Genomic DNA, 11,135 nt, shown 5'->3' on the forward strand with positions numbered 1-11,135 from the left:
TGCTGTACAATACATTTTTCCTTCTCTCCTCCAAAAAAAAAAGGTGGGGAGGGGGGTTTGGAGAATCCTGTAAAGATTATTTAATCCATATGTAGGAAGAAGACTAGAAGGTTGCATTGAATGGGTTCATCACAATGAGAACATGGCCGTGGTTAAAAACAGCAAAGGGTCTTTTTACCCTTTCGCCAGCTAACAAGTTTCCTAGATTCTGGTAGAATATGAGCGACACAAGACATTGTTTCTCATGGCTCAGTTGGCTACCTGAGCTTCATAACTATAGGTTCCTTTCATTCCCCCTGTCCCTCAGGAAGATGCAAAGGTTGGCACAGGTTGATGTTGAATACACAGGGAGTAAGTACCAAAGCCAAGAAAATGGGAGCTTAGGAAATCTCTCTCTCATAGGGAGCTGCTGGCAAACCTGCCTTGGGGGGGCAAGACATTATTTTCATTGTTTTGAGAAGTTAACAAATCCATTCTCTGACTTGGGACAATATATCTGCCTTCTAAGACACTTTGCTATACAAACATCATTGAAAAGACAATATGGAAGAGCTAGCTGCCCACACTTCTGGCCCAGAAGACATATAGAAACAATAAATGCATAAATAATTGTCTCCCAACACTCACAGCCCCTGCTAACAGGATGGCAACATGCAGGCCCAAGAACTCACTTTCCCCAGCCACAGCGGATTGGACTGGCCTCCTATCTGACAGGAGGCCCCCATCCATTCAGAGGTTGATCATGATGCTAAGACAAAGTAGGCCAGCTGGGCATGGTGGTGCACGCCAGTAATCCCAGTGGCTCAGGAGACTGAGGCAGGAGGATCACGAGTTCAAAGACAGCCTCAGCAAAAGCAGGGCATTAAGCAACTCAGACCCTGTCTCTAAATAAAATACAAAATAGCTCTGGGGATGTGGCTCAGTGGTCAAGTGCCCCTGAGTTTAATCCCCAGTACAAAAAAAAAAAAACAGCAGCAACACCATCCACATTCGTAAATAAGCACTACAACAAATGCGGTCAAAGGCAGCCTGTTGTATTTGTACAGACTGGTAAGGCCCGGGTGGAAAGCAAGATGTAATCGGGGTAAATGTCAAGTCCCTACTGTGTCTTCCCATTCTGTGGGCCTTGCTGTGCCCTAGTCAGTCGCTGTCCCAGGTGGCTAATCCTTTGGTGAGTGAAAACCCAGGGCCTTAGCATCTCCAGTAACAAACACCACAGGAGACAGAGTCAACAGAGCCAAAACAACTTGGCAGAAGATGCTCCCCTGTCCCTGGACTGCTTTGCACTTAGAATCAATGAAAAATTAAGGGCATAAATCACCGCTATATTAGCTCACATAGGGAAGAGACAATGTTTTGCCAAGATCATGGTCACAAAGCACTGCATCAAGGACTTGAAGTCAGGTCTTGGGACTACAGACAAACATTGCCACAGTGCCCAAAGCTGTGCTGCTGCTATGGGCCTGTTGTCACCCACTGTCAGGCATCGGCTAAGTTAGGCAAACACCAAGGCCTTCACTTCATAGATTGTGTTTACCCTCAAACCTGTTCCACCCATAGGTACTCATCTGCCAGAAAAGTAGGAAAACAATGACTTAAATAAGTAGATGAAAAATTTCTTGTTTTAGTGAGTCCCTGTTTTTCTAATTCCATCTGGGGACAATTGTAAGTTAGGAGGCTGGGGGTAGGGAAACAGGGATATTTGTTAGAGCCTGCTATGCAGCTGGTCCTTTACTAAAATAGAAGTACAGGATGAAATTTCTAGGTCTTTAAAGATGACAACACTTATTGATAATCCCTAGGAGCTGTGATTGCTTCGTGATTGCTTCGTGGTCCTGAAGTAGGAAACCTGCTGGGTTTTAAAAAAAGACAGTGCAGGGAGCATTTTGTCTTGTAAACTGAGTTCTCTGGTGACCTGTTAATGTCAGAGATAATCTCTACAAAAGTGAAGATAAGCTTCATTGAACCCAAGGAAATACAAATTTAGGGCTTCTTGAGTCTGGGAAGAGGCACTGTTTACACACTCCCAAGTTACAAGGGAATGTGCTAAACCCACTCCTGGCAGTTATTCCCGAGGTGGAGGCACTAGCAGATTCTCATTCCTCTTCCTCTTCCCTCCCCCAACCCCTTCTTCTTCATTTACTTCTGTCCTTTACCAGTGAGATTGATCATTTAAATCCTAACTGCTTCCTGTACTCTCAAGTCTTGGAAAACTTACTTAACCTCTGCACGCCTGTTGCCTCACCTATAAAATAAACAGATGGTATGTATCCTGTAGGGTTATGAAGATTGAGTGAGTTAATATGTGTAAAGGACTTAGAATCTGGCACTAGTGGGTTTTGGGTGGGAACACTCCTTCGCCATTCCTCTTGTTTTCTTCCTTATGGAGGGAACTCCACTGCTGGAACCCTCCTGGCCTGGGCCCATCCCCTCACCTGCTGGAAATGGCTTAGTTTGGTTAGCACTGGAGTGAACAAACTGGCATGCTTGACTCAGCTCCTTGGCTTCCTCTCTTGGGGAGTAGTTGCCTCTGCTTTACAGAATGGGCAGGCTGTCTAAATCCATGTTCATCATTAAGAACAGCAACATTGCCCTTAGTCTTATCCCAACCCTGGCCACAGAACCCCTGCACCATTGAGTTCCTGATGTCTGACTGTTTATCAGAGTGGGCCCCAAACCCTGTGTCTCCCATGATCTCTCACCTTCAACACTTGCAAGTGGGCTCAACAAGATGCCCCAAAGAGATCCCAGACTCATATATATGGGGTTATTCTAGGGCCCCCCGTAGCCAGGTTCTGGTTCCAGGAAGACAGCCAGCAGAGTACATCTTCCCTGCTGACTGGTGGCATATTTCTTTGGCAAGACATGCTGATTTGGATTGACTCTCACTCTTATTAGACACAAAGCAAATCCAGAACTTGACTTGAGCTCTGTTTAGGCCTGTATCACCAAAGTACCACCTCAAGTGTATGGCACTGGAGAGGTGGGGCAGGGGTCCTGTGCAACCCCTAATGCAGAGTTTCTCCAGTGCATGTGCCTGTCTTCTCTGAGGTCTCTGGAAGCCATAGCTCCAGCACCCGAAGGCCCTATCTGTCTGTACCCTCTCCTGCTTCCAGTCATTGGGACCTCACACCTTCACAGGGTGGTCTGAAAGCTAAACTTGATAAGCAATCAGAATTTCTGATGCAAAAGCACCTCTCTTTCCCTCAATCCAGCACTACTCACTACTGACCATATATGGAAGACAGGGGTGCAGTCTAGGAGTGCAGTGAGTACTGTCCAAGGAGTTCAAGGTAAGGTATGGTTGGAAGATAGGGTGTTCTGTTTCAGAAACTTGCAAATAACACATCTAGAGAATGAATTATCATCCATGTTTTCCTACATACTCCAGACAAGACTTGGATACATGGTCATCATCAGTGAAGCCCAACAATCAGCTCTGATAGAATCAGTAGAGACTGGTATTCACAAGCAGCATTCGGGTGATATAGTCTCAGGAGTAATGATGTTACCAGCATTAATAAATAGAATTAGGCAACTGCAGAGGCAAGAAGATATGTGTTGTTCCAATATAGTTTCTGAAAAATCCATGCATCATGAGTAATTACAATGTTGATACCTACCTTTTCCTCGCTATGGGGAATATGAAATTTGCTGGGGATGGTGTGTAGGACAATAAGGAACATAAATAAATAGTTCCTGGACAGGAAGAAGTAGTGCCTGAATAGGATGAAAAGTCCTCACATGCATTGATTAGATCAAAAACAGGGGGCTGGGGATATGGCTCAGTTGGTAGATGTTTTCCTTGCAAGCACAAGGGTTCTATCCCCAGCACCACAAAAAAAAAAAAAAAAAAAAAAGAAAGAAAGAAAGAAAAAACAAACATGTAAGGACTTTGTCCTTACTCATTGTTTTTTCTAAATTTTCATTGATAAATCACAATATCTCACACAGGCCCATGAGTTCTGTAACAGTTTTGAACTACAATTGCTTCTGTAGTTGACACCCAACAAAATGTTTTTCCCAGGATCCTGCACACCCTAGAGAGTTCTGGAGATAAGCAGGGGCCCACAGAAATAAGCCATCTCCCCATCTCAGCAGTAACACAGGCACTGTTTTGGCCATGGTCTGGGACTTTGTCTTATTCTTCAGTTTGGAATCTGATCAGGATAGACAGGTGCTATTTAATCAGTTCCCTCAGTCTTCATAGTAAACACTCAATAAATATTATATATTGTCTTTTCCAAGCTTTTAGAATATATTTTATTTTCCCCTTTCTGTGTTTTTTTTCATTCCCCAAATCCTCCTTTCCTTTAACTTTATAAGTTCTGTGAGCCACAAAATAGTCCTGTTTATATTTTTATGATTCCAGAGACCTAGACAAACTCCATAGTGTGCATGCATACACAGGCACTCAAACGCACATGCACACATACGCACACACATACACACACACACAGCTTTCCATTTTAACATCCTTCAGTAGTTGGACTGATTGAAAATTCTATTGCTTCCCAAGCAACTTCCCTGAGGCTGATACGTTACTGGCGAGTGGGGAGCCAAGCTCCAAGTCTTAGTTCTTAGGTCCCAGTGAAAGAAAATTTAAAGTCAGAAACAAAAAGCCAAGAGAATTTCATTATAAGTGAAAGTAAAGTAAGGACCAAGTGAAGAACACTCTCAAGAGTGGGTCCTCTCTGAGCAGAAAACAACAAAGGAAACATAAGGTGATGTCCAAGTGTATTACTGCTTGATGTTACCATGTGCCCTGTGTTTCCCCTTCTGCTGTCTTCACCAATCAGATGTTTATTTTCTCCTTCATGACAGGCAGGGAAGTTTTTGACCCCAGTTGGTCCTTTCTGCAAATCTCATGGCGACCCCCATTCAGGGAGGCTTCACCTACAAGTCAATTCTATGTTAATGCGGGTGCTGGGGTCAATGACCAGACAAATTTCATCTTACTGCACCTGCACTACTAATGAAACTGCACTACTAATGAAATATACTGAGAAAACTATGACAATAAGTCCGAACCTTACAAAGACCTCAGTAGACCCTGTCAGTAGTTAGCCCATTCATCTTTCCTTCTTGAGGTATTTCCAATTGCTCCCTTTGTTTTGCCTTGTTTATTCTCAGGGCTAGTCCACCTGTTGTTCTACAAGTTACTTGATTGCTCATTAAAGGTAATTTCACAGAAACCCTGTGACCCTGTTCCTTTATTGGTTCACATTTCATTTCTCATTACAAATTACTACCTAATATATAGACTGATCCTGGACCCTGACTTAACAGGAGAGCGCTCATGAGTTTTTCCCTTCAGGAGTGAAGGGAATCTGCCTTAGGACTTGATCGAGAAGGCCAAAGGGTTGTAGGAAGGAAGTATTCAACAGAGCAAGCTGGAAGCAAGTTAAATGGTCAACGGTAGGACAGGGATAAAGTAAATGAAACCAACCAATAGAACAATATGGAACACTCTGGAGTCATGTTAGACAGAAAGAGAAATGGAGTAGGGCTTATGCAAAATGAAACAGGGAGGAAAGTAGAGGAGTTAAGTTGTAAAAGCATATTCTGTGGTCATAACTGTGTGACCAAAATGGGCATATCAGAGATGAGCTAATATGTTAGAGGCCATAGGTTATAATATTTGCTGTTGCTTTTCTCAACAACACTGTTTCCTCTTTCCACAGGAGGCACAGCCATGCCTTTCCAGGATCTTGGCTATACCCTGCCTGCATCACATGAAATAGTCCTGGCTTGCCATGCACCTTCCTTTTCACCCTTGTTTGTTGTCTCTCAAGGTATACCCTAGGAACAAGGCCAAGGGATCTGCATTATAAACAGGTTCCTGGGAGAGTCTTTATGCACAAAACATTTTGGAGAAATATTGCTTAGTTTTTGTACCAAACTCATTAAGAAAACTGAAACAGTGTGTGTGTGTGTGGGGGGGGGGGGTAGTAGTGCACACCTGTAATCCCAGCAGCTCAGGAGGCTGAGGCAGGAGGATCATGAGTTCAAAGCCAGATTCAGCAATTCAGCAAGGCCCTAAATAACTCAATGTGACCTTGTCTTTAAATAAAATATAAAAAAAAGGGCTGGGGACATGGCTCAGTGGTTGAGTGCCCCTGAGTTCAATCCACAAAAGAAAGAAGAAAAGAAAACTGAAACAGGCTCCCTTGGAGACTAAGGGCAACTTTCCAGTAACTGTTTTTCTGCATTCCCTATTTCCTCATACCAAGTGATGCAGACTCCTCAGTCTGGTTCTCAGAGCTGCCAGGGTGGAGGCAGCCCCTCAGACTCTGTGCATCTAGCTAAATCCACATAGGTATACCCCCTGGCTTGGTTCTCACTCTGCCTTTTCTTATAAAAGCTTTCTATGTCTCTAAGTCCCCCAATGGTGTCTTGAGACAGAAAATTCTCCTCCAGTTCCCTCAAAGCTGGCTTTGAATAAATCTATTTTCCTGCAGACCTGACTCAGGAGTTTTTAGCATAGCAGCCATTTCCTCCAGTAACAAAACCACACCAGGATTTCTCTGATATTTATTATATCTTGAAACAAAATTAATCTACTGAAAGTATGACTTGTGTGTGTGTTTGTGTTTTAAAGACTTAGTGAATATGGTTTTATTTATCCTCAATTATAATTTTGTCCAGAAATTTTCACTTATAATTTGCTAATAGTTTTTGTTTGGAGAATTACCTGAGAGCCAGCTGTCCCATTAGGGGATTCCCATTGTGTTTCCCTCCACTTGGAGGGATGGTTGACCTTTTGGCACATATTCTACTTTGCGTCTTTGATTCCAGTGAAACAGAAATCACAGGACCCCGAGAGGCCCTGATACTGGGTAAAGGGTTTTGGTTTTCTTTAATTCTCTATTATTACAATGCCTAGAAATACCTATTTATGATCTCAAACTAAGGGTGAGACCCTCAAGTTGCCCAAACTGTCCTGGGCCCCAGAGCTCACAGGACAGCAAAGGTCCCACAGAGCCTCACCACACTCACAGCTGAAGGGGCCCTTCCCACAAGCACAGGACACGCCCCCCTCCCCTCTTATTTCACTCAAGGCAGAAACTGAGAGCTCCTGGTCTCCCAATATCAATTGCATTTTGCCTTATTTAAAGATATCTAAGAGACAAGAATTTCTCTAATCTTTCCAAGAAACACGAAAGCAAACAAATTTGTTTTCTAATACGGTTCTTTTCTTTCCAAGGATTCAAAGACAGCATGAACCTCTTTCTTATTGCTCTTTCTTGGGAGGATCCTTACCTGCTGGGTGGTCTCTAATGCTAGGTAGGTGGCCAGGCTAGAGCAAGGGAAGGACAGTAAAGGGTGATAACTTACAGGGCAGAAAGCTGAGGCGTGCTTTAAAGAAAGTCCACAGGTCACCAGACTGGGAAAAATAAGAGAAGGTTATCAAAGCAGGCAAGAACAAAAGAAATTGTTCAACAAGCTCTAATATCTGCCTGGCTGGGGAGGAAGGAAGCCGAGCCATCAGCCTTCGCCATCGCCAGAGACATTCAAAGTCAAGTTGGTAGGAAGGTGGGTTTTATTCAAAGCCAGCTTTGGGGGAGGTTGGAAAAAACTTCATTGTTTTAAAAACATTCCAGCTTCAAAAGCTCTGGGAGGAAGAGAACTTTTAGAGGGGGCAGGGATTCAGTAGGGAAAAACATGAAATTCCACAGGTTTTAAAAAGGTTTTCACTTCCAGGAATTTAACGGGTTTTAACTACTTCCAAGTCCAGGGTGCCTTCCTTATCAGGTTAAAGGGAAATAGGAATTCCTGGACCAGCATCTTCATCTTCCATTTCCCGAGGGGGAGGGCTTCCAAGTTCAGTGTTTAAAAAAAAAAACTCTGGAAGGCCCATGCTAACCTCCCGGAAAGTCTGTTCTGAACTTCTGTATTTTCCATCTTTCTAACAATCTCCTATCTGCTACCATGTGCTACTTGCTTGAAATCCTTCCTGCAGAGTCGCAGGTGATAGGAGACAGAAATGTGAGTGGTGAGACCATGAGGTGAAGAAAATAATTCTATAAACTGGGCCCCACTGTGCTGACCCCCACATGCTTTCACTTTTAAAAAGCAATTTACCTGCGGCTTCACCTGGCTTGAGTCCACAGGATATGTTATATTTCTCAGGAAACCACCTGTTATCTACAGGAGAAATTCAGACCCAAGATAATTCTCATGAGGAACACAAATTATCCTAAAGTGCAGAGACTTTGTGACCCTTTCACAGACAAGATCCTGGAACTCAGGGAGATAAGAATAATTCTTTCCTAACCATAAAATCTATAAGAACACTTCCCAATTAGAACCAGTCAGCATGAGCAAAGTGACCTAAAGTTGTCATGACAGTAGGGACTTGAAAGTCTGAGGTCATCATGCTGCCAATCAGAAGTCAAGAGGTAGAACTGGGTGGGACTCTCTGGACACTTTTCTAGGACCCCAATAAGACAGTGCAGGAGAGGCACGCAGTCCCTCTGTCTCCCTTGAGAATGTCTCCTTTCCCCTTTCCTATCCCTTCAACAAACTCATGCCTGTTACTCTGAGTGACATGTCTGAAATCTTTCTGACTTGATTGCAAGAATTGGGGTTTGAAAGGGGGAGGTTATCTGCACTGCCTCAGTTTCTCAGAAGGCTTCCTCAGCCCTATAGCACAGGGACTGGAGGTTGCAGATCCCCACAGGTGCTCTGGCTCAGCAGGTTATCAAAGAAGGCAAGAACTAAAGAAATTGTTCCACAAGCTCTAATACCTGCCTGGCTGGGGAGGAAGGATGCTGAGCCTTTCAAAGTCAAATTGGTAGGAAGGTGGGTTTTATTCAAAGTCAGCTTTGGGGGAGGTTGGAAAAAAAACTTCATTGTTTTAAAAATTCCAGCTCTCCCTCTGCAACAGCTGTCTGAGGTGAGGAGGAACATCCCATCCTGTAGGGTTGTCAGGAGGTCCAAGTGCCCACTGTGCCAAGGTTCTGCTAAAGCACAACCCCCAACACACTCATACAAACTTCTATCACCTCCTAGGCCTGTACATAAACATACTGAGGTTTGTTTTTTTTTTTTTTTTAAACTCATGTTTTCCTTGATAATCATTGGAAATTTCTGCCCAGGATAAAACAATCGTCCAGATTCTCACAGAATTCATGAATAATATTTAAATCTACTTTCCAAAACAGCAGGAGTTCCATTTAAATGCTGCACTAAATGCAAGCCCCAAATTTATTTTCAAGCCTTTAAAAATAAATGAGGAAACCTCCCAGGAAATTATCTTTTATGCCACAGAAGAGAAGTATCTTTGAAGGTGAAGTTGCTCAAGCAGCTGAGAAGCCCCAACCCATGGGTCCAGAGGTCCTGAGGCCCCTTGAAAGGATGTGTGCAGTTACCTCCTAGGGGTGCGGTTGGCGGTGAGGACTCAAGAAGTTGTGCCAAGGCTAGGCCAATAGTGGGCATTTCTCAGACCTATTATCTTTACCTATTGAGGACAAAAAGCTTCAACTAGGATGGGCTCTGTTCCCTTAAAGACATACAAATCCCTTAATAGTTGCCCTCAACACAGGAATGTCAGAGAGGACAAGTCCATTGACCTGGAAACTCGCCAAATTTCCTTCCCTCTTTTTCTGTCTTTTTGACTGAAATCATGGTTAGTTTTCAGCACCAAATATATATATATATATATTTAAAATTTACTTTAAAAATCTAAGACTAGCTCCTCTTCCTAAACAATCCATTATTAAAGCCATTAGATAGGGGAGAGTAAGGAAGCTCTAGGCACCAGGGTGAGAGGAGCCACAGTGGACCAAAGCTGGTGTCAGCATCAGGGCAGGGTGAGGAGGCGTCCCCACAGAGGGACAGCTCAGCATAGTGTGTTCAACTCTTACAGAGTAGGTGTGGGGTCCCCAACAAGAGTGGGCTATGTCCACACAGAGAAGAGCCCACCACAGGAGAGAGCAGGAGAGAGCAGAGAACTAGAGCCTGAGCCAGGTGAGTATCAGGGAGTGTGTGATAGTAACCTAAGTGGAAGCTGGTACAATGGGGGAGATTTGAAAAAATAAATAAAATGTATTAATGACATGGAATGATTGTTCACTGTCAGTGCCAGGAATTACGAATGTGGAGAGGGAGAAAATTAGGATGAGTTGGTGTTGGGTTGGAACTTAATCAGTGTGAGTTCATGGTTTTCAGTATCTATCCACTGAGATGTTAGCAGTTAGCAGTGATGATCCTAAAACCAGATCTTGGTCGATAAAAACCATCTACTAACAGGAACCAGGGTTTATAGGAGAAATGGATGAGTCCAGTGCTGAGACAAGAAAAGTAAAAGTAAGCCTAAGACATCTTGAGCTAGAAAAGGAAGTGACCAGAGACTGATGGAGGCCTGTCATGCAGACTCAGAAGCTGGCTGGAGGGGACTCCCGATGGCCAAACTGGGGATGGTCTATAAATTACACTGAATTACAATAATGAAAGATTATAACCCACTAAACAAAATAGGAAACCATGAATTCACTCAGAAAGAAATAAATAAGTGAATAGGTAGATTGATAAGTGGGATGTTTACATAATTTCAAAGGATTACTCCAACAGCACTTATTAATTACAGAGGCATAAATGTAATTTCACCCCACATACCTCACCTAACTAAAATGGTCAAAGTGAATAGACATCATCATCAAGGACACAAATTGAAACCATCTGCTGCCTCATGGGATCCATCTAGAACTTTGTGTTTTGTTTTGCTTCTTGTGGTGGTGGTGGTAGGGGGCACTTGACCAAGGAGCCACATCCCCAGACCTTTTTAATTTTATTTAGAGACAGGGTCTCACTGCGTGGCTTAACACCTCACTTTTGCTGAGGCTGACTTTGAACTGACAATCCTCCTGCCTCAGCCTCTGAGCTGCTGGGATTACAGGTGAGTGCCACTGTGCCTGCTACTTTGTAGTATTTCTGCTGAAGATGTATAACCTCAATCCACCTGTGGAGAAACATCAGCAAACCCAAGCTGAGGAACCTTCTGCATGGTATCTGGCTGGTAATAGTCAATGATTCAAGGTCAGAAAAGTCAAAGAAAAACTGAAACAGTTTCAGACTAAAAAGGACCTCAGAGACATGACAAAGGCAATGCAAGACTCAGAGCTGGAGCCTTT

This window comes from Spermophilus citellus, assembly GCF_964194105.1.
Source record: "Spermophilus citellus genome assembly, chromosome: 1".
Taxonomy (NCBI): domain Eukaryota; kingdom Metazoa; phylum Chordata; class Mammalia; order Rodentia; family Sciuridae; genus Spermophilus; species Spermophilus citellus.